Source organism: Miniopterus natalensis, chromosome 4, assembly GCF_054644295.1.
Source record: "Miniopterus natalensis isolate mMinNat1 chromosome 4, mMinNat1.hap1, whole genome shotgun sequence".
In the NCBI taxonomy this organism is placed as follows: domain Eukaryota; kingdom Metazoa; phylum Chordata; class Mammalia; order Chiroptera; family Miniopteridae; genus Miniopterus; species Miniopterus natalensis.
In genome coordinates this window covers 17,591,658-17,613,949 of record NC_142084.1, presented here as the reverse complement: position 1 = coordinate 17,613,949, position 22,292 = coordinate 17,591,658, and the positions used below count along the sequence as shown (strand labels likewise).

At 39.0% G+C, this 22,292-nt stretch overlaps 1 protein-coding gene and 1 non-coding gene across 2 annotated transcripts in view; one reads left to right on the top strand and one right to left on the bottom strand.

Moving 5' to 3' along the window:
• CTNNA1 (catenin alpha 1) overlaps positions 1-22,292 on the top strand; it is a 174,225-nt gene that overhangs the window by 99,988 nt on the left and 51,945 nt on the right. The window lies entirely within an intron of this gene.
• LOC148093205 (U6 spliceosomal RNA) lies at positions 22,122-22,228 on the bottom strand. Its single transcript, XR_015714492.1, has one exon. It is a non-coding gene; the product is annotated as a U6 spliceosomal RNA (small nuclear RNA).

Below are 22,292 nucleotides of genomic sequence, written 5' to 3'. Positions count from 1 at the left end.
GAGATTTTGGTAATAAAGGAGGATCACTATCCAACAACCACAAAACAACCATCCTGTGTGCACTGGACTGATGGGGTTATCTTTGTGTTTTTAACTTCTCATACCTCCCCTACTCATATCCCTCAATAATTCTGGCAAGTCTGCTTAGGAACCAGATCTCTCACAATTGGATGGGCTGCTTCCTAAATTAGATGTGGTAGACTTGAAGTACAATTTTTTTTCTAAGCTAAAAAAGAACATCATAGTGATCCTTAATTTTCACTCATGTATTTTGTCCTAAAATAAAATTGTCAGAAGCTGAGATATCAGTGAGATAATTTATTTCTTTTGAAAAATAGTATTTATTTATGGTAGTGGATAGTATATGTTGTCCTGTATGATTTTATTGAACAAGGAAAAGAGACATTACTTGATTTTAAGTGACTACCCAGAAGAAAATTTGGAATTAGGGATTCTAAATCTTTTGAAATTTAGCCTTGATCCATAAAGTCAAACCAGAGAAATGTCATGTCTAATATTGTGATACATTTTATAAAGCATATTACTTGACTATGTGATAATATGGTCAGGTTTTTATCAATATTAAGTATAAAAAGTGTATCCAGGCTGTTCGCCTTTTAAAAGCTCTCACTAATTATCAATATTCATTTTGGAGACTATACATTAGCGAGGGAAATAAGACTAGAAAGTAGAGAGTTTGGGGAGCAATACAGGCTCTAACATGTCTTTAATGTGATTGTATTCTCTACTTGATGAATATGTCACATCTAGTTCGCCACATTTTGCTGTTAAAAATAACAAACATTTTGCCCTGGCTGATGTTGTCAGTGGTTAGAGCATCAGACCAGGCACTGAAGGGTTGCGAATTCAGTTCTGGTCAGGGGCACATATACGTGGGTGGTGGGTTCACTCCCCACCCCTTGTTGGGGCTTGTGCGGGAGGCCACTAGTTGATGTGCCTTTCTCACATTGATATCTCTCTCCTTTTTTCCCTCCCTTCCTTTTTCCCTCTCTGAAAAGCAGTGGAAAAAAATATCCTCAGGTGAGGATTAAGAAAAAACCAAAAAACCCCACATTTACTGAATGTTAACTCTATGCCAGCATGTTCTCAGGACTTTACATACATTGAATGCCCCGGTGGTTGTTACTGCTATAATTTCCTGTTAGGAATGAGAGGCCCAAGGCACAGTGAGGTTGAAGGACTTGTCCAGGGTCACAGGCCAAGTGTGGAGCAGGACTCTTAATCATTGTGCTGTTTGTTCCTATTGAAATATAGGTGATTTTTCTATTGGTGTGTGGAATGTTTTAAATCTTAAAGAGACAGTTAACTTTCTGACAGCTATTCAGATCAGTGAATGCTTTATCTTTTTAAATGTGTTCTTTCTTAGGAAATCAGTTATCTTGTACATTCTGTCTCAAGGAGCACACTTATTATCACCAGCGCAACTAGAGATGATGCATGAAATATGCTTCTCTTTGTTCGTGACGTAGTGGAGCATTCTTAAATTTTAAATTGTACTCATAGTCTAGAAGATTTGTACTGTGATAGAGTAGGTATTTACGGGATGCCCTTAACTTGATGGAACACTATAGTTTGGGTCCCAGGATGAGATAAGGAGGAAACATGAACTGCTCTTCTAGGTAGGTGCATGTTCATTCTTGCTGGCTTTATAGGTTCTAGCTTTGGGTTACCACAAAGGTTAGATCACAACAAAGCATGCAACATGCTTGTGTAGTTTCCTTACCCATAGCTTTTTCAAGGGTTGACATGAACAATAAGTCTGTCTGTTCTCTAAAACCTCCTTGGAGATATTGTCTGACATGTTTCCTTATTGTTCCTATAGCTGGCTGTTTTATAAATAATTCATAGACTTTTGCACTTAAGTATCTCTCTCCCCAAATAAACCAGTGTGCTTCTTATCAGATGAAAGGAGTGTCTTCCCCACAAAATAGGCTAGTTTGCTTCTTGGATCAGATGAAAGCTGTTTGCTTTATTTTTTGCCTTGGCCATCAGGAAGATCAAGGCCACTAGGGCTTTTTTTGTGAGTTATCAAAACCCTCAGAATCTGATGAAATCTCTAGACTTACACAATATTTGTATTATAATTTCAGGAGGTTCTTATACCCTATGAAACATAATCCTGGACCCTTAGGGTTAAGAATCCCTGCTTTTGATCTTTTTACCTTCTTATTTCAACCATTCTGTACTTATTAATGTATTATGCTAAGTTTACTTGGCTTTATAGAAGTAGGTTATATGTAAATGATACATTGTTTTCAGAGGTTTTAGTGGCTAAACAGTTGCCCTGCATGTATTTGGTAGCTAGGCCATGGGAAATGTTTTTATTTATCACACTAGGAACTTTTGGTTCTCATGATGATGAAACAGGTGGGCTAATATAAATGGTTGTAATGTTTTTGTCTGATGATTTTCCAGAAAAAGCAACCTTGAGGTTGTGTATGCTTGTGTGTGCTTGTGCACAGAACACAGTTGTGATGGGTATTCAGTAAAATTATGACATTTTTACATCTCTCCACTGTGGTTCTTGGTAAAGTCTCTTGATGAAAGTTGTAAAAAGTCCTTGGGAATTGTCTCTGGGTCTGCGTTTATAATAGTTTCTAAGTGTAGGAAGACCTTTCTCTCTTTGGGTGGTGATGGAGCCATTGGTCCCTGCTATCAGGGTTGTTCACAGTTGCTCCTTCATGTTGGGTTTCCAGTGGGAGGTCTGAGTTGGAGGCTCTTGGGCCTCCATGTATAAAGGGGTGGTATATTCAGTTTGTAGACTTTGTGGGATAGGATGCCTCATTATACTTGCCTTTGGAGATTTCTTGCTCTTTAATGTCTCCTTTGGATAGGGGAAGGGAAACTCAGCATCTGTCAAGAGTGTTCCCAAAACATTGGCTAATGAGGAGGAACTCATGCTAAGGAAAGATGTTCGGAATAGCTATGATTTTCACCTCTTTTTCCCTTCTCTCTTTGTGAAAGACAATTTGTAGTACATTTTGTCTCTCTAAGGGAGACTTGAGTACCCAGCTGGTTAGATATATTTAAAGAAAGAAAAAAATGTCTTTAAACAGACCTTGAAGAAATCTATTATAAATTTGAGTGTGAATCTGAGAATGCTGTGGCATTCAGGCAAAACTAATTAAAATAACTGATAAAGAAATCAGATATAGCTTTACATGGGATTTTCAAGGTTAAAATGTACGAGAATTATGTTAATAAGCTGTGCTTTTAACTCCATAAAGTATAGAAATTTGTTCCTTTGTACAATTTGAAACCACCATCACCTATGCCCTCTATTGCATACTGGATGAGTTTGACAGTAAAATTTTTTGCTGTGCTTCCTGCCTCTGCCCTAGTTACTGCTGAGATTTTTGGTACCAGAGCTCTCTTAGCCTCCTTTGATTCCCTTATCCCTGGGTGTTGGGAAAGGGGGTAGCCTTGTTTTTTCCTGCCTGCCTTGCTGTAGTGCTGTAGGCCTAGAGAAGCAGTAAGTGCATCCTGGCAAGTATGGCAGACTCCTGACAGTCAACTCTGAAAGCCAGGGCATTTCCTGCCTCCACTGCTGCCCAGGCATAGCATCCTGTCCTGGGGATGTTTACCTATGCCAGTTGAGGGACACTAGTTAAAAATCTTGCCTGTGTTTCCCCTATCCATACTTAGTGAGCTGGCATCTAGGGTAGAGTAGCTCATGTAAGGATCCTAGAGATTCCAGCACGTTTAGTACTTGTGATCCTCCCTCTCAGAAGTGTTGTACAAGGTACCGCTGGGGTGTATCCCAGCAGACCCCCTAGGTAAAGGCCAGGTTGCTGTTTGCTGGGGATAGGCAATTGAGTATCTTTTTGAAGCTACCTAGGCTGTGATAGCAGTCTACCTACTGTTAAGGAGGTTGGGGAACAGTGGCCAACCCTAGGCCCTGTGAGCCCCATGGACATCTGTTTGTCCACTTGCTAAGGCTTGTAACAGAGCAACTTCTTATTGCATGACTGTTGTTTATTGGCATGGTGGCTTTTTAGTCAGCTCCCCTTTCACTCCCCTTACCTTTACTTTCTTCTTAGCCTGGTTTTGTCTATCTGTCTCTGAATGAAGACAAGTGCTGATTAGCCAGGCATATTTGGCATTATAGAGAACATGGTACAAAACAACTGTTCATTTAAGGTTTCTATCTGTCACAAAAGATTTTTCAGATTTCACATGTCAAAATTGATGGGTTACCAAGGAAAACTAAAGGAAAAAAAAAAAAAAAGACATTCACTTTTTCCAGTATACACAATTTTAATAACAAAACTTTCCTGTACACTGCACTTTGTTAACCATTTCCCCCCAGACCCCCAGTATAATAGTATTTTCTTCCCACCCTCCCAATCCATTTGCGCCCCCCCCCCCCCCCATGGCTCTTAAGGTGATTAAACACAATGTGTTTAGACTGTACTTTTGGTTTCCAGTCTGTGTTGATAGAAAGGTTCAAGAAACATTCCATAGATGAAAATTTTTAAAAAAATTACCAAGGAAGAATAGATTAGTTGAAGGAGTAGCAGATGTTTCCATATGTTTGCAGTAGCTGTAAGCAGTATTAAACCATCATTTTCTATTTGTTTTTTTGCCTTAAATTATTTAAATTTGCCCTAGCTAAGGAGCAAAAATATTTAATTAATCTATGGATGGCCTTATCACCTTTGTCTTTTTCTGGTTGAAGCTCTTTAACCAATAAGATGAAAAACATGTCTCAAAACAGACCTTTTGAGATAGGTCTGCCACTGTATTGCTCTATTAGGAAAATGATCATATAGGTCAGCTTCTAAAAATACTCTTTCAAATTTCATATTGACAGCCACACTTTAGAGGGAGACCAGGGAGTAGGGCATTTGTAGCCACCCACCCTCCCCCCCCAATAGCTCTGTGTAGGAAGTATGCCTTAAGAAAATGATATACCTTTTTTTCAATTTTAGGATTCAGACCTAGTGCTATATGGGGCTCCTTTTTAGTGGAAAGATGGAGTCTAGCTCTTGGTGACTAGCATCAGAATAAGCAGATGGATTTTAATAATTAGTGAGTTGGGAAGTTCATCAATTCCATTCATTAAATTGGTACAGAAATTAACTTAGGCACATTAAGAAATTACATGTGTTAGTGCAGATTTTTGGCTTAAAAAATTAGTATCTTTGCTATTTGATGTTGGCAGTGGGTATTCTCGCTGAGTTTTGTGTGGATTTGCAAATTTATCAGCCCACTCTCATCTTAGAAAGGTGATTGCAATCCCTGGCAAACTACAGAAATGAATATAAACGATTCCAGACTAGCTCTTGGTTACTAGGTGGGTATAGGATCATAACCTTCTTTAGCTTTCCTTTTTCCAGAGAGATTTAATTCTTTTTCTAGTTCTTGATAAGTGGTCATTTTCCTCTTGCCCTGAAACTGGGGTGGGGGAGGGAGCTGAGGAGGGTTAAACTGAACCTAGGGAACTACGTTAGCAGGACCAGCAGGACCTTTGTGATGCTCTTCCGCTCTAGCCAGGCGGGAAGGAGAGCACATGACTAACAGTCTCACTTTAAACCTCTGCTGATACTGAAACACAAGATGATCAAAATTAAATGGCATCCTGCCTTCTACAGGCATTTCAAAAGGGAAGTTTGTGCTTTAATGAAAGAGGAACATGCTACTTGGCGTCGTTATTCACTTTTTTCAGCATTACCAAAAAAAAAAAAAAAAGAAAGAAAAAGCAGGGCAAAGAAAATCAGTTATTTTTTCAACTTGAAAGTATGCCTTGGTTCTGCTCTTCCCCTGAATTACTTAATGGCTTGCTTTTCCAATTTACTTTTCTATATACATTAAGGATTTTGCTGATTGATGGTCCATTTTACTAACTGTAATCTTCAGGATTAATGTGGGGATTCCCAGCCAATATTTCTTGCCCTTCTGCTCACAGTTTCAATTGATTTTGGTGTGGTGGAAATGATAGAAAATACTTCTTTGCTACTTCAGGGCTAGTGGAATCTTGTGTGTTCAGGATACAGTTGTATTGTGACAAAGCTCTTCTTTGATGAATGGCTGTGGTTTGCCTGATAAATGAGTTGGTAAATTTTACCTTGTGGAGCTCTCATTTGTAATGGGGGTTTCAGGTCCAGCCCTTCTGTAGGGAAGCAGTGAGTTGTGCTCTGCCATAAAATCAGATTTTGTCTCTGCCCAGGCAGGCCCAAGCTGTGGTTTAATAAGAGATGAAATGCTCACTGCTCAAAATCGGCTGAGCTCAACTGGGCTGAGACTTTGCCAAACCAATTTACCCACCTTAAGAAACAGAGAGAGTACATTTTTACCATAATATGTAATCTTGTCTGCATTTTACTGAGATACATTTTCTTTGAAATGTAGTCACACACCACTTTCTTAGTATTAAAAAGAAAAAATTACAATTAAACCTCATGGGTTAAACTGTAGTCTTAACATGCTTTCAGTTTAGTCCAGGGAAGAAAATATTCCTTGAATGAAGGGTATCATGGTAATGTTCATGTTAAGGAAAATATAAATTTTTTCTTTTATGGTAGTGGTCTAAGGATTTATGCCTTTTCTACATACAGTTGTGAATGTCAGTTGTATAAGTGCTCATTCTTCTAAAATCAAGTCAGTAGTCTAATGTCTTGGTTTTTGCTGCTACGTACATGGAACTTTGTTTATGGAAAAATTCTGTGTGCATTGGTAACTTGCACCTGAATCTTAAATATGTTATAGTTTCTCCATAGAAATCATAATTGAAAAAATGCAGTATGTGTGGCTCTTTTGTACATGAAAAGTGTGGCATAATTATCATTTGTTAATTATGAAATGTTTGTATTAACACTAGAGAACCTCCTCTCCCTTTCAGCTGCAGGTCCTAGGGCCTTATCCTTGAGACAGTGTACAGCTACCATTTGCCGCACTCTTGGCTGCCTCTTAACTTCAGTTAACCTGTTTCTGTGAGTCGGATTTCAAACTGCTGCCTTTCCCTTTCAACCCCCCACCTCTGTGCCACCTTTGAGTTACCACTGCATGGCTGCATAAGCACGTAGAGTGTTCTACCACAGAAAGGTTTGCCTCGGTAATATGTTCCTCCACTTAGAAGGAACTGCTCTTACAGTGTGACTATGTATCCTTATTAAAAGGTCAAGTTTTAGCGTATAATATTTAGAAAGTGATTCTTAATGGTTCCTTTATAATATATTCTGTTAAGAATCATTGTTATGCCTGTTGCTAGCCAGTTGTTTTTTATTTGGCTCTGAGGTTTCAGGATCAGGAAAAGGCAGAAGAAAGAGGTTTAAACCCCTTTGTCAAGGCAGCTTTGATCATGACAGTTGAGAGAGAGAGAGAGAATTTTGTGTGTGCTTTTAAACTAGAGGGAGCAGATCATAGGATTAAATTGACTCAGTTTCTCCCTTTCCTCTCCAGAATAATTTCTAAATCTTTTTTTCACATATAAATGTAAATATAGGATTTAGTAAATGAATTAGTAAAGTGGTAATGTAATACTAGTTTAAAATAATTGTCTAAATGCCACAAAAATCAACATGTTCATTATAAGTTAAACTAGAGATGTATGATACAAAGTCAGTGTAATTATTTAGTATTGAATTCATTGTAATGAGACCTTTTTTCACAGTCACTTGGATTCATTGTTTAAATCTATTAAAGAGTCACTCAGCTTATTAGAATTACATAAAGAATTCTGATTTCATGATGTGGGCTTTGATAATATCTATTAACCCAGGCAAAAACTCTGGAAGAAGAGTGTTTAATATTTACCAGTCTTCAGCATATATGAAATTCTACTTCCCACACTGGCAATAAATTGTAGATTTGAGTAAATACCAAATTATACAAGAGAACTTTGCTAAGTCTCCTTTTAAGTAGCAAGCCAATGATGGTACTTGGGATGGAAAGCAATGATCAAACAAGTATTGGTCCATATCTTTTTCTGCTTAGTAGCTTCTTTCCAAACTGTTTTCAGTAGGAAAAAATAGCATATAGAGACCTTAGTGTAAATGTTTACACTCAATAGTATATAATCATATACACGAAATGTCCTATTTTGAAATAAGCATTTTAAGACTTTTCAACAAGAGTGCAAATTAATGTGAGCATTGCTTCATTTAACACTTAAAATATGGTTTCATTAAAAAAATTAAAAACACTTCAACACTTCAAAAACTTAAGTCTCCACTTGGTTTTGAAAATTAGGCTTAATGTCACCATTGTTAAAAATTAGATATTTATTTAGCCCCTACTATGTAAAATAGGTTACTTATCTGATGTAATTTTTGATGATAGGTAGATATTATACTTCACATTCTTTGTATGGCAGCTGCTGACACTTGCACTGTCCATAACCATTAATGATGATGAAGGGTCCTTCATGGGTAGGTTCATATTCATTATAGGGTCCTTGGTCTGACATGTTTGACATATGGAGTCGTGTTTGGGATCGGAGCTGCCTGTGGTTCTGAATCATTGAGCACTGCCTAATTCTTCTTAAAGTGGGAGGGCAGCACTTCCTGGAGATGAACACTATAAAAATAATAAAAAAGAAAGAAAACAATAAAGCCATTGTTCCTGTAATTACCCGCTGAGTGAAGATGGCATTGTCTGGTTCGGGAAAGTGTTCCTCAGTAGTAACTGCTATGCCTGCAGTAGTTGGGATTTCTTTGTCTCCCACATGGTAACTTGATGAGCTTATTCTTTTTGTATATTCAGTGGTTGGATCTCTATAAGTTGTAGCCATGGCTGTGACAGTGGTTGATAAATTCCAGCAGAGCTGAAATCCATGGACTGCATCTAGTATATCCTCTCCTTGGGTGTGGTCAGGACTATGGCATAAGATGGAATGCTCCCACCGACCTTGGAAACTGCCCAGCCAGGAAGCCAAAGCACATATTCTAGGGCTGCATTCCCACAGATTGCCAGAGAGGCCAACAGTTGTGAGGGATCTCAGGGAATTTAAGATCTTGGAATCGAGGCTGTTTAACTTGTTGTTATCCATTAGAAGTATTTTAAGATTAGGCATTGTTTCAAACACTGTCAGATCGATGGCTTTGATTTCATTTCCAGTCAGGTCTAGCTTTTCTAAAGTGCTCCAGGTCCACTCCATCCCACATGTCAAGTTGCTGATTTTGTTCCATTGTAAGAAGAGCATGTGCAGACTGCTTAGCCGTAGGAAATGAGCAAAATTAATCTTCGTCAGCTGGTTGTGCTCTAGGTGAAGCTCTCTCAGTTTGATTAATCCCGCAAATCCATTGCGAGCCAAACTTCGCAAACGGTTTGTGCTCAAATCTAGAAACTCCAGACTACGACAGTCCCAGAACAGGCGCACTGGGATAGTCCGCAGGGAGTTGGACCGTAAATGCAAGGTCTGCAGCTTCCGAAGGCCATAGAAGAGCTCTGGGTGCAGAGATGACAGCTGATTAAAAGACAGGTCCAAATTTTGCAGGTTAATCAGTTGGGTAAAAGTTGTATTTGGCAAGTAAAATATTTTGTTGGAACTTAAGATTAATTCCTTAAGTTTATATAGTCCTTGAAAAGCATCTTCTTTTATTGTTGAAATTTGATTGTGGTCTAAGTGGAGCCAGGTAAGTTGAGTGAAGCTGGCAAATTGATCCCTTTCAAGCTCTGTGATGTGATTGTGCCTCAGGGAAAGGCCCAGAGAGCCCTTGTCTGTGGTGTTTGGCACTGAGTGGAAGCCCTGAGAGTCGCAGTAGAAGAGCAGCTTCTCGCAGCGGCATTTGGGTGGACACGCCATTCCCAGGGCAGGCAGCATTTTTAAAACCATACTCATTGCATATATTGCTGCCAGCATAGGGGCCCCTAATGGCCACTTGAAATGTAAGCCTGCAGAATATAGTTTAAGGAAAACAAGAAGATAGGGTATTTTTCAGCAGAATATATGAGCTATTTAAAAAACCACAGAACATTATGGTGAAAGATTTCATTGCATATAACTTATTTTTCATTTGCTGCAGAAAAACTAACCTTATCAGTACGACTGGAACAAAACTTAAACCATTAAGAAGATAAAACATATCCTGTCATCATTAATATATGCTTTTACCTAAACCTCACGATCTAAAAATGTGACAGTGATTCCCCTTATAAAATGTGAATTTAGTACTTTATTTTTAAAAGCGTGATTCCTTGCTGACTGTACAAGGCACATAAATGCATGGACTTACCCATTCTTCTGAGCACATTGGAGGCTGCATTCAGTCGCGGTTGTTAGACTCAACGCAGTGAGTCTGTAAAAGGCTCTAACATGCAGGAGCCTTTGACCAGTTTCCTGTTTTCTGTGTCCCAGGCTTTCTGAGTAAAATTGAATCCACCAGGGTGAGTTGTTTTTTCTTAGGATATTCCTCTCAAAAGCGTTGGTTTCATTTTCCGTGACCACTCTGATCTCTTAAATCACTTCTGAATATAACTTAGTAATTCGCCCTCCTCTAACTGCTCAGCTGGTTAATCAAAGCGCCAGTCTTTCTTTTCTGCAGCTGTTAGTTCTCTCGGTCTTAACTTGTTGATGGCAGATGGGCGGCTTGTTGCAGAGAAGAGCTCCTGGAGCAGCATGAGTGCATTTACTGAAAAGCTTTTCCGAGAAACGGCACAAGAATGGATTTGCTTATGTGCTGCGACCACACAGAACTGTATATAGGCTGACGTCACCGGGTGACGTGTCTTTTGTTTGGGTTTTCCAGAAGCTTTACTGTTATAATGCACCGTGCTTTGTAACAGTATCGGGTCGTTGTAAGACCCCCGGTTACAATAAACCAAGAAAGAACTCCTGACTTAAAAACATGATATTCCTTCAGTGTAGGAAGCAGCAGTAAGGTTGTAATAAAGGCTGCATTCAAGAAGAGCGTCTGAACAGTGAGTTGGGTTAGCAGAGTGATGATTTTTAATGCCTGTGAGAGCCAGTGTTAGACTGCCGATTCTGCATAGAAAGATCACCTAAATGGTCAGAAGCCTGCAAAATTTATGAAGTGCTGATCTAATGCCAGCCTGTGCAAGTTAGTGCCCGCTGCTCTGGTAGTTTGGGAAGCTACGCAATCACCTTGTTATCATGCTTGGTTAAAATAGAAGTATGATTATGATTTGCTTTCAATGTATTGGTAAACTAGAGAAGTGGTTTTGGCTTCTTTGTCACTAAGAGCTTAACATCACAAACCAAGATTAAAGGGGGGGAAATCTTGGAAAGCAAAGCATTTGGTTATTTTACTCTGAGACTTTCAGAGAAACTCTAATTTAAAAGATTTCTCCTTTTCTGTCCTATTTTATTATAATGTTTTATCACAGGAGAAAGGGGTAGGTTGATATAGTCACTTAATACTTCATGCCTTAAGCCTTAACGGAAATGATTTAGGACAAGTGATAGAGCATGGCTGGATTCTGACATAATCCTTTGTATTTACCTCAGAATCTCACTCCTTCAACTGAAAGCCTCAGTTGATGCTGGGATTGGGGTATTGTGGCACTCAAATAGAGCATTTATTTGCATTTATTTGCACACTTTATAACTCCTACTGGCACACTTAAGAACTGACTTTGAGTCTCATACCATTGTTGGACTTTGTCTAGTGAGTACAAAAGGTCTCTTAAACTTTGGATTTTGATTTATGCTGTTGGATTATGATTTGGCTTTTTTTACTTGACCTAACTCTATCTCCTTGCTGTTGAATAGTGTCATCACTTTTCAGAGCTTGGTTATGAATGTAAAGTTCTATGTTTAGTGTTGTGTAAGTGTAAAAGGTATTTCTAGCATGAGTCAGGGTCATATTTTCAGGCCCAACAAAGGTAAGGCCTCTTAAACATCTTCCCTTACTGATTTGGCCTTTCCTGCCAATTTCTCTTATACCATTGGCACTTATCCTTAGTGGGTCTTGACTCACACCTGAAGGGAGAAATCTCAAAACTACCCATGGTGTCTGTGAAACATCATTGGCCTGTTCGCTTCCAGGGCCTTCATCCTACTGGGCACGTCTAAGAAGTCATTGTCTTAAGGAGGGGTATAGATTCTATATTGGAGTGTGGTACTGGGAGTAAGGACTGGAAGAATTCAAGATCACTTATTCGGGGCCCATAGTTAGTAAAGGTGCTGTGAAAATGGCAGGAACTACAGGTGTGTGGTTTGAGTCTTTCTAGAAGCAGACCCCAAGGGATTAGAGTATGAGTTTTATTGGGGAAAATGCCTGGGAAGTATAAAGGAAGAGAGAAGACAGCAGGGATACTTTGAGGGCTGGTAGTCTTTAGACCACAGGGCAGGTTCGACACCTCTGAAAGCAGAGGGGAAGGAAAGATTTGACAGGCAGGGTCTTAGACTACATTTTCCCCAGGCCAAAGAAAAGCCCCCAAACCAAAGTTGCCCATGAGTGGAACCCTACGTTCTCAAGAATGAGACCCCATTAGTACTCCCATCATTTTCCTGCTTCTTGGTTACAAAAGAGAGGGAGGGGTCCTGTTGGACTTCAAGGATGCCACTCCCACTATTGACCTTGAGCCTAGTCTGTCTCTATAGGCTAAAAGTTCTTAACCTGGGTCCATAGACTGGCTTGTGGAATTTTGTTGCTTGTACGTTTTTCTGTGAATAAGGTTTAGTCAAATTCTTAGAGGGCCTGTGACCTTAGGTTTCAAAGTTACTTTTCTGCAGGAACTTGCTCCCAAGGTGGTCTCCTTAATTTTAATTTTTTTTTTTTAAGGAAAAGAAGCCCTTGAGATACTGTAAATGCGCATATTGAAGTCAGCCACCCTCTGATGAAAAAAAACCTTTGCCAGGCAGGAGCTGGATTAAATTCTTCCCTGAAGTAACCACTTTAGTTCCATGTGGAGAGAAAAGCATTAGAGTCAGTTGGATTAGAGCAACCACTATTAGGAATGAGTTATATGTGAAAATTTAGAAGGAAAATCATCACCTTCCTTTAGACTCTTGGTTCCTTTCTGCTCCCTAGGTTACTTGCCTACCTCTTATACACTAAAAATGGGAAATGCTTAAATTATATTATACCAGTACTGTTATAACAGATTTGTGGGCAAGAAAAATTGCCCAGAGAAGCACCAGTGGAATCACAAGTAATTATTTTTTATGTATGTGGAAAAGGGGGCAGTAATATGATATCACAGTACCCAGAGTGCAGTTTTTTCTAGGTCACCAGCCATCTTGCTCACTTGCCCTCTCTTTGGGTTCAAAAGGTTCAGGCTGTGGAACCAAAGAAGATAATGGTGTTTGTCTTAGAATTGGTAGAGCACACAATTCCCATTGATGGTATTTTGTATCATTGCTTTATCTTTACCTTTCTTTAGTTAAGAGGACTGAACAGAAGCCCATGTTCTTTCTGAATTAAACTTTTTCTTGGTTTCATTTTAGAACAGCTTTATTCTGTATACATATGCCTTTGACTTAAAGTGGCAGTACAGCTTCTGGAGGGTACTGTCCATATCATCTGTTTAAATTTTCATTGCTTTAGTTGCTTGTGACAAGGCAAAGGAGCAGTAAAATCTAACCTGATCATCTCTCCTCTTTGTAAATGGATTTAAACAGATTAAGTGAGTCAAGCAGCAGGGCTTAGGTGCTGAAGTTACCTGCATTCCTCTACGTGAAAGTTTGCTTTTAATGCATGTTGCTGACTAGGGAGAATTATTTCCCTTCTTGGAGAAGCACATGCACAGAAATATACATGGAATTACTTCTTTTGTGGTAGAGACGGAGCTTGATTTTGCTTTACACTAAAAGGTCAACTGTTTTGTTAATCATGCCCAACTCCAAAAATTGTCATATCCCAGTACCAGAGGTCTTGCATAGAGGTGTTCTGAGGAAGTATGTTAAAGTAAACCTTGTTGTGCTCTGGCCGGGTAGCCCAGTTGGTTAGAACATCATCCCAATAAGCTAAGGTTCCAGGTTCTATCCCCAGTCAGGGCGCACACAAGAATCAACCAATGAACAACAAATTGATGTTTCTCTCTCTCTCTCCCTTCCTCTCTCAAAAATCAACAACAACAACAAAACCTTGTTGCTGCCAGCCTTTATTGCTATTTGGAAGATATTCTCACATTTCAGAAGTTTTTAGGGTGGAGGCCCTAGATTTTATGTATCTTGAGTATATCCCTTGCTAAGAGCCGTTAGGGATTGTTAGTAGGCAGCCTCTTACTTGGGCCTGTATAATCTCAAGACCTGTATTAGAGTAAGTGGGTTTTACTAGCCTTTTTATTTTGGAAGGAGGAAGGAAGGAGGATGGGAGAAGATTTGGTAAATCCTGGAGTTTGTTCACTGCTTTCAAATATGCATGCATTTGGAGGCAAACATATAACTTCTTTTAAATTTTTGATTTGCTGTTTAAAACAGGAAAAGTTACTGGGGTTTAGCACTAGCTTGTTATCTTTGAAAGAAACGAAACCTATCTGACTGAGGCACATAGAATATGTAAGGGTTGAAGGCTTCACCAATCTGTCATGTTGGAGGTAGGCTAAAGTAGTTGGATAGTCCCGGGTAGAGCTAGAAGATCTGAATTCTAGGCTGGTAGAATCTTGTTGCAGTCACAAGGGACCACTTTCGGGTAAATAAGTATGGTGTATCTGTGTTGCTGGGAATCTTTTCTTTCAAAAGCCTTTAAAAAGAAGGCTTCCCACATTAGGCTCCCAGAATCCCCACTTTTTATTGGATACTTGTCCCCATCCCTGCCCTTGATTTTGATTTTTAAAAGTCCCTTTGTTGTTTTGTTAGTATGACTGAGAAAGCAGTAGGGAGGAGTGATGGTTGTTACACTAGTGATGGTGTGTCTTCCTCTTGATGCTGCAACTTAAAAAGTTTGGGGTTTCTTATTCTAGTTTTGGAGGCATGTACTTCTGGCATTTGTTGCTGTTGGGGGGTGACTGGGCTAGGATCATGTGACAGCCCAATTGTGTTGTGCTAGCCTTGTATTCTGTGCCCATGGCTGGGTAATTTGTCAATAAATCTTAGGGTGATGCACCTGAGTCTGATCTTAGGTGAGGGAAAATCTTCCATAGACGTTTGAGCAGAGCTACATTTAAATCATAAAGATCTTTTATTTCTCTCACCATAGACATCAAACCAAACCAAACAGAACTATCCTGAAGTCTTGATTAATGCACAGACTGATCAAAATTTATATTTTCAAGCCCTTTTCTTACTCTTATTTCCAATGGCTTCATCATGTTCATGTTTTCCTCTTCCTCTCTATGAGGCAGGCCTTCCCCTTCCCCTTTTTCTTTCTTTTCTTTTCTAATTCTGAAAGACAAGTTTAGATTTTTCCTTCCTGTTTTTCCCTCTCTACAATTCTAGTAGCTTTTTCTATTTAGATGTGTTTCTTCCTGCCTACATAGATGGCCATGGGCTGTGTACAAAGCTATTTGCACAGGATAGAATTAAGAGTCAGATACAAATTCATATTTTCTTGAAGAATCCCTTTCAATTTAGAGGGTTCTTTGACCCAGCTGGTTAAATTTAAAAGGGTAAATTTGCATGTATATTGGCTAGATGCTAGCAAGTCTTGGTTGCTGAAGCTTGGAAATGTCATTTCCTCAGAACTGTCTTAATGCACTCTGGGGTAGAGGGACAGCGACATGTGCTAAGGCAGGCAAAAAAATAGTGAACATGTGATGTCATCAATGTAGAGAAAATCAATAACAAAAATTTGCCCCAAAGAGAGAAAGATCATTTCTTATTTTATGTAACATGATAGCTGCAGTTGACATGTTTATCCCTGTATTGCTGAAATGTGGCTTGCTAAGGCTTGAGCTCCTGTGGGAGCTGATTTTGTCCTGCTACTTGTTCCATGCAGGATGAGGGGGGTCTCTCTGTCTGTCTAATGGCTTCACAGTTTTTCCCCACGTGTGTTGGATATGAGTGTGTATCCAAGGCTGCATAGTTTTTTTCCTTATGTGGCCATACTATTTGTTATGGACATGTAGTTTGTTTTGAGGCTTTTAGCTTTTGCACACAGTATAAAATGAATATCCTTTTAATATCTTTGCATTCTTAGGCAAGTTTATATTAACATAAGTTCCTAACCATAAAATCGCTGGGTTACGGAGTGCGTATCTTTAAAATTGATAGACATTGCCACATTGCCTTCCAATAAATTTTAAACTATTTTGTACTTCCCATAGTGGTCTGTAAGTATGCACTAGCCACCCTTGCGCGCCCCCCCCCCATATTAGAAGTCAGCAAACTTTAAAAATATTTGGGAATCTGATACATGAAAAATGCTCTTTGATTTGTTCTTCCTTAATTATGAGTGAAATTGAGCATTATTTTTGTATGTTGGTATATTGTCATTTTTGTTCTTTTCTGTAGACTCTATTTCATTTGCTCATTCCACACCCCACTCCTAAAATTGGTCATTTTCTTAAAGATTTTCAAGGCATTTCCCTTACTAAATAAATTAACTTTGCCAAATATTTTACATGTATTTATTTTAGTTAGTCATTTGTCTTTTAAAGGTTTCGTGGTTTTTGCTCTATATACTTAATTTTAATGAATGGCTAAACTGACAAAAAGCTTTTTAAATATTAAAACAAACACACACTTGCCATATTATGTTAAAGGTCCAGCACCAGTTGGTGAACGTAGGATGTTGTAGAATCTTCTGTAAGCAAGGATTCCCTGTTAACCCATTATCTTAAGTAGGGCAAAGAGGATCTGAGCCCTTTAGAAAATTTGTTTTTTAAAAATTAACATAGAAACCAAAAGAGTTCCCTGGCTTATTACAAATCTTCACTCAGTTTTACCAGTTAACTGAGCATTTAAAAATACTTCTGAAATATCCCCACAGTTGAGCTTTTTAATTCTTTTTTTTTTTTCTGGATTATTAGTAGCTTCAAAATTAAAGCCTTTATTCTATGACCTTTATATTTTTAGTTTGTATATCTATTTGCTTTATATACCTGTTTGTGCTTCTGAGAACTTCCCAACTTACTATGCACAGCAGCTGTTTAACAAGTAGAGGATTACTATCTTTATTTTGTTTTGTTAATTCTTACCAGAGGATATTTTTTCCATTGATTTTTAGGGAGACTAGAAGGGAGAGAGGGAGGAAGAGAGAGACAGAGAGAGAACATCAGTGTGAGAGAGACACATCGATTGGTTGTCTCCTGTACTGCCCCGATCAGGCTGGGGATTGAACCTATAACCCAGGTATGTGTGCTTGACTGGAAATCGAACCCACAACTCTTTGGTGCAAGGACCAATGTTCTAACGACTAAGCCCCACCAACCAGGACAATTACTATCTTTTTTAAGAAGAAAAAACCTGGTGTTTCAAAAGGGATTGGAATATCTCAGTTACATGCTTCAATTTGTGCCAGGAATCTCTCAGTATCGGGTCTCTAACTGTTCTCCATTATGGATTTTTGTCTTTTTTACCCCTACCCCCACCCCTTCAGCCCCCGAAAGAGAAAGGAATAGTTCACGTGCCCATTCGGATATCCCAGGATGTGTTTGCAGAGGTGCCACAAATTCATTGTGATTCGGTAGTTCTGTGCTATAGCAGCTATGTAACTGGACATGGTGTAGCTACGCCATGGTGGATGTAATACCACAAAAGCCATATTCTAGCATGTGTCTGTGGCTAGAACTGAAAATACCTAAGCTTATTATAACTGATAGGACATTTAGAGCTGAGAAAAATCTAAAGGTAGTATGCAAGGCTGGCTGTCATCTGAGAAAACACCCAGGAAAACCAGTAAAACTTGTTTCTAAGCTTCTGCTGTCTGTAAGGGGAAGAGAAGGAAAGTGGGGTGTCGGTAACATTAGCATTTCCTACCAGATTTTTAGGATGAAATAGGTAACATTAGGCAAACTATAAACTTCTGTTCTTTGCAACTGAAGGGAGGGTACCCTTGGAAAGGAATTTGGGAATGCGGGTATATATAACCATTATATTCTAATATTGAGCTACTTAGTCTTTTCCTAAGGCTCCCAGTGACTCCTGTCACATATTTAGCTTATGCAGAGCCCATTAGCCATCTGTGGGGCTGGTAGAACAACCAGGGTCAAATTGCTTCTCATGTTTCTCACCAAATGTCTATTGTACGATAATGTGTTGCCCAGTGCACAGCGAACCTTTTATTTTAGTTGAACTCATGAAGATAGATGCTAGTCTCCTTTGGTTTTCAAATATTTTTCTTGAGTGTATCTTCAATCTTATAGCTCCCCGTTCTTCTCTGAAGCCTTCCAGCAGCACCTTCGATATCACTTCCTCACCCCTGCTTTACTTAAAGGCCTCTACTCTGTGGATGACAGCTTCACTTTTCTCCTTTTGTACCTGAGGTTATGATGCTGTTTCATTCCTTTCATTGTCTTGGAGGAGGGCTGGGGAGGGTGCTTCAGGTGCACATTCTGATTTGGGTCTTATGGAATGCCATCGTTGTTATTTTTAAAATTTTATTTAATTTTTTGGTGGCTGATGGAGGCATTGTACCTAATTAGAACTTCCTGTTGAGTTAATCACACCTTCTTGTTTTCTTTGAAATAGTCCTTCAATGTTTCAGGGTTAAACACTGCTTTCCCCCTCCTCTTCTACTCTACTCTCCCCAGCCTTACTCTATATTAAAATGAAAATAGCAGTATTGGGTGTTATTTGAAAAGCTTTGTATTTTCACTAATAATATGAAACCAGGAGACTGATAATTTGCCACATAGATCACACAGTAAGTCCTTTAACTTTTAAACATGTCTCTAATTGGTCACTGGTTTCTCATTTCATTCATGTCCAATGTGAGAGGGACAGGTATGATTTGAAAATGGCTGTGAGGGTAAGTGTAAGGTGCTGTGGGAGGACTCCAGGGGGTCCTCTAACTTAACTTGAGTTTGGCTGGAGGAAGCATGATATCTCATCTAAAGGTTAGATAGGAACTAGAAGGGGGGAAGAATGTTCCAGGTTGGTGAGAGAGAGCATGGCTTGTCTGAAGAATTAAAATGTGGGTAGATGGATTATAGCATGAAGATGGCAGAGTGACTGTAATCATTGAACTAATGGTAATAGCTGGGCTCCAACAGGGAGAGTGCAGAGTAAGAAGAGAAGGAAGCCTTTGGCAGGAGAGCCCTTCCTAAAGAGACCTTGTAGGCATTTCAGTATATAGCATGGTTCTTCCCTGGAAGCACTGTGGACGTTTTCACTGTGTATTTTTTCCCTGGAAGCACTGAGTTTATGTTGTGTCATTACCTTTTAGATTGATTAGTCTTTTGTAGGCTCACCTGGGAACCTTTGCCACATTATTTCTAGGGACTAAAATGCACCTTGAGATGGCATGAGCTATGCCAGGGATATATTTCATCCCTTCCTGACTGTTGCTTATTTTAATCCCTTCTCAAAGGGAAAGATTGGAGTGGAGTCAGGGACTTCAGAGGTGGATTAGGTTATTGGTGAGGAATTGGTGGAGTATGTACTAGCCACAGCAGTGAGACCTGGTATCATCTGTGGCAAAGGTATGAGGGTTGGGGAAGTTGTGAGTTTGTTTTTAGGAGAACGCTTACTTTTTCTGAGACAGGAGTCAATTCTTGTGGGGGGGGGGGAGGCTTGTTCTTTCAGAGGTTACCTCCAAAATGGGTAAAATCCTCCATGGGATTCTAGTTCTTAATACGTTTAAAAAATCAATGCCTAACTTAAGTGTAACCTTCTGCATAACTTTTGCTTATTCCTTTGACCCACTATAATGCCATGTAGAACTCCTATGAGGCCCAGCACGATACAGGGTATTCTTGAATTAGGTGTTACTTTGAATGATTTTATCTCAGTCTATAAACGCTCTGAAAGAAGGATTATGGCTGGTCCTGCCCACTCCAATGGGTGCATAGTAGGTGCTCAGTAAAGAGTGTGTCTAAAATAGCAGTCTGTCCACACAGGACAAGACGAAGGAAGGTGGAAGAGCTTCTCCAAACTTCTGTTAAAGATGGATTTTGAAAGCTCTTTCCTTTCTCAGCCAGAACTGTGTCGCTACGGGCTGTCCCAGCTAATAACCTTTGCCTCTCTTCAGCTCAGCTGATACATACTTGCAGAGGAGAAGCTGTATGTTAAAACAACTTGCTGACCGGTCACGAGTATACATGTGTTTCCTTGTCTGAACGTTGCTGATCGGTCACGAGATAACTCGTGTCTGCACCACGTACATTAATTTTAAGTATCTTAAACACCTTGCTGACCGGTCACACTGGGAAAGTAGCTGGCTGCATGGACATGTTCTGGCTTGAAATAGCTAGTCAGCAAGGTGTTAAAACTGCAAACATGCCTTATCTTTTTCTTAGCATGCTCTTTCCTCATTGCTTAGCAGGGACATACATATAAAAATTGAGTAAACCATGCTGTCCCAAAGGGTAAGAGATCCTTCCTTTTTACAGCTGTATAGTATTCCATAATAGAAATGTACCACAGCTTTTTTATCCACTCATCTACTGATGGGCACTTAGGCTGTTTCAAGACCTTAGCTGTTGTAAATTGCATTGCTATGAACATAGGGGTGCATAAATTCTTTCTGATTGGTGTTTTGGGTTTCTTAGGATAGATTCCTAGAAGTGGGATCACTGGGTCAAATGGCAGTTTTATATGGATGGAACTGGAGAGTATTATGCTAAGTGAAATAAGCCAGTCAGAGAAAGACAAATATCACATGATCTCACTCTCATGTAGAATGTAATAAAGAACAAAATAAACTGATAACAAAAGAAATTCAGAAACATAGAAGCATGGAACAGACTGAGAGATCTCAGAGGGAAGGCAGGGGATGGGGAGAGATTAATCAGAGAATTTATATGCATAAATGCATAACCCATGGACACAGCCAGTAGTATGGTGGGGTGGATGCGGGGCAGAAGGGGTCAATTTTGGGGGGGCATCTGTAATACTTTCAACAATAAAGATAAATTTTTAAAAAAAATTGAGTAGACCTAGGTGGTTTCTCTGCTCAGTGGAATGGTCTCTCAATTAGGTGGAAGCTGGGAGTCACTTATTTTAAAGAATCATTGAGCAGCTTTACTTTATCCTACCTAAAACTAGAAGTAAAAAATCCTAACAGCTGTGATTTCAAAGAGAAGTAAAATTCTGTTTTATAGATCAACAAGCTTTCTACTTTCATGAAGTTCATCGTTAAGGTTGTAAATGTGTGTATAGTGTATACTCATCCCTATTGTATTTTAAATGATTGGAACCCTGAACTTGCTATTTGGACCATGTTTTTTAAAGTGCTGCTTTGATTTAAAAGATGGCCTATCTAGTATAACCTAAAAGCTTCAGTAAATAAATGCTTCTGAACTGTCCCCTCCTGATTCATGAGGCATAAACATCTCTTATTTCCCAAAGTAACAAAGACAAATTGATTTTTAGGGCAGTTGGATAAAGAATTAACAGATTCATAGTGTGTTTTGCATCTTAAAGTGAATCTTGTTGTGTGACTATAATTCCCTGAAAAGTCAAGTTTAAGGATTTGCTTTTATATAACTTTTTTTAAAAAATGTTTTTTTAAAAATTGATTTCAGAGAGAGGAAGGGGGAGAGAGAGAGAAACATCAGTGGTGAGAGAGAATCATTGATCAACTGCACGCTGTCGACTGAGGATTGAGCCTGAAACCCCTGCATGTGCCCTGACCAGGAATCGAACCATGACCTCCTGGTTCATGGGTTGACACTAAACCATACCAGCCGGGCTCATATTAACTTTTAAAGGAAATCTTTCCACCCAAATTGAGGAAATTTCTGGGCATTTGAGGTTACAGGGAATTGGGCTCTTATGAGGTCATTGAACTCAACCTTTGGGTTTCTGATAATAGATATTTTTTAGAATAAATGATCTATTAGAAATATCCAAAAAACATGGCTAGGAACAATGACAGACTTTACTGGGTTTATATAGAGAAATTTTCTTGGAGTGCTTGAGTGTCTAAGGACTGTACTGAGACTTTCTTTATTAAAGCATTAATTATGAGGCCAGTTTGATTTTTTAAAAATTAAATTTCAGACACCTTTGCTTAGATCCTGGTATTTTGATCTTTGAGATTGTCAGTAACTATACTTGTCACATTCTTTTCTGGCTGATGGCTATGAATAAATCACAGTTTATTCCTACAGGTAGAAATTCTCATACCTGAATCAGTTTTGTTTTGTTTGTTTAAAATATGGAATGCTTCATGAATTTGGGTGTCATCCTTGTGCAGGGGCCATGCTAATCTTTTCTGTATTGTTCCAATTTTAGTATATGTGTTGCTGAAGTGAGCACTGAATCAGTTTTGTGAGACTTATTTTTTACCCATACCCATACTTATTTTAGCCATACCAGAATG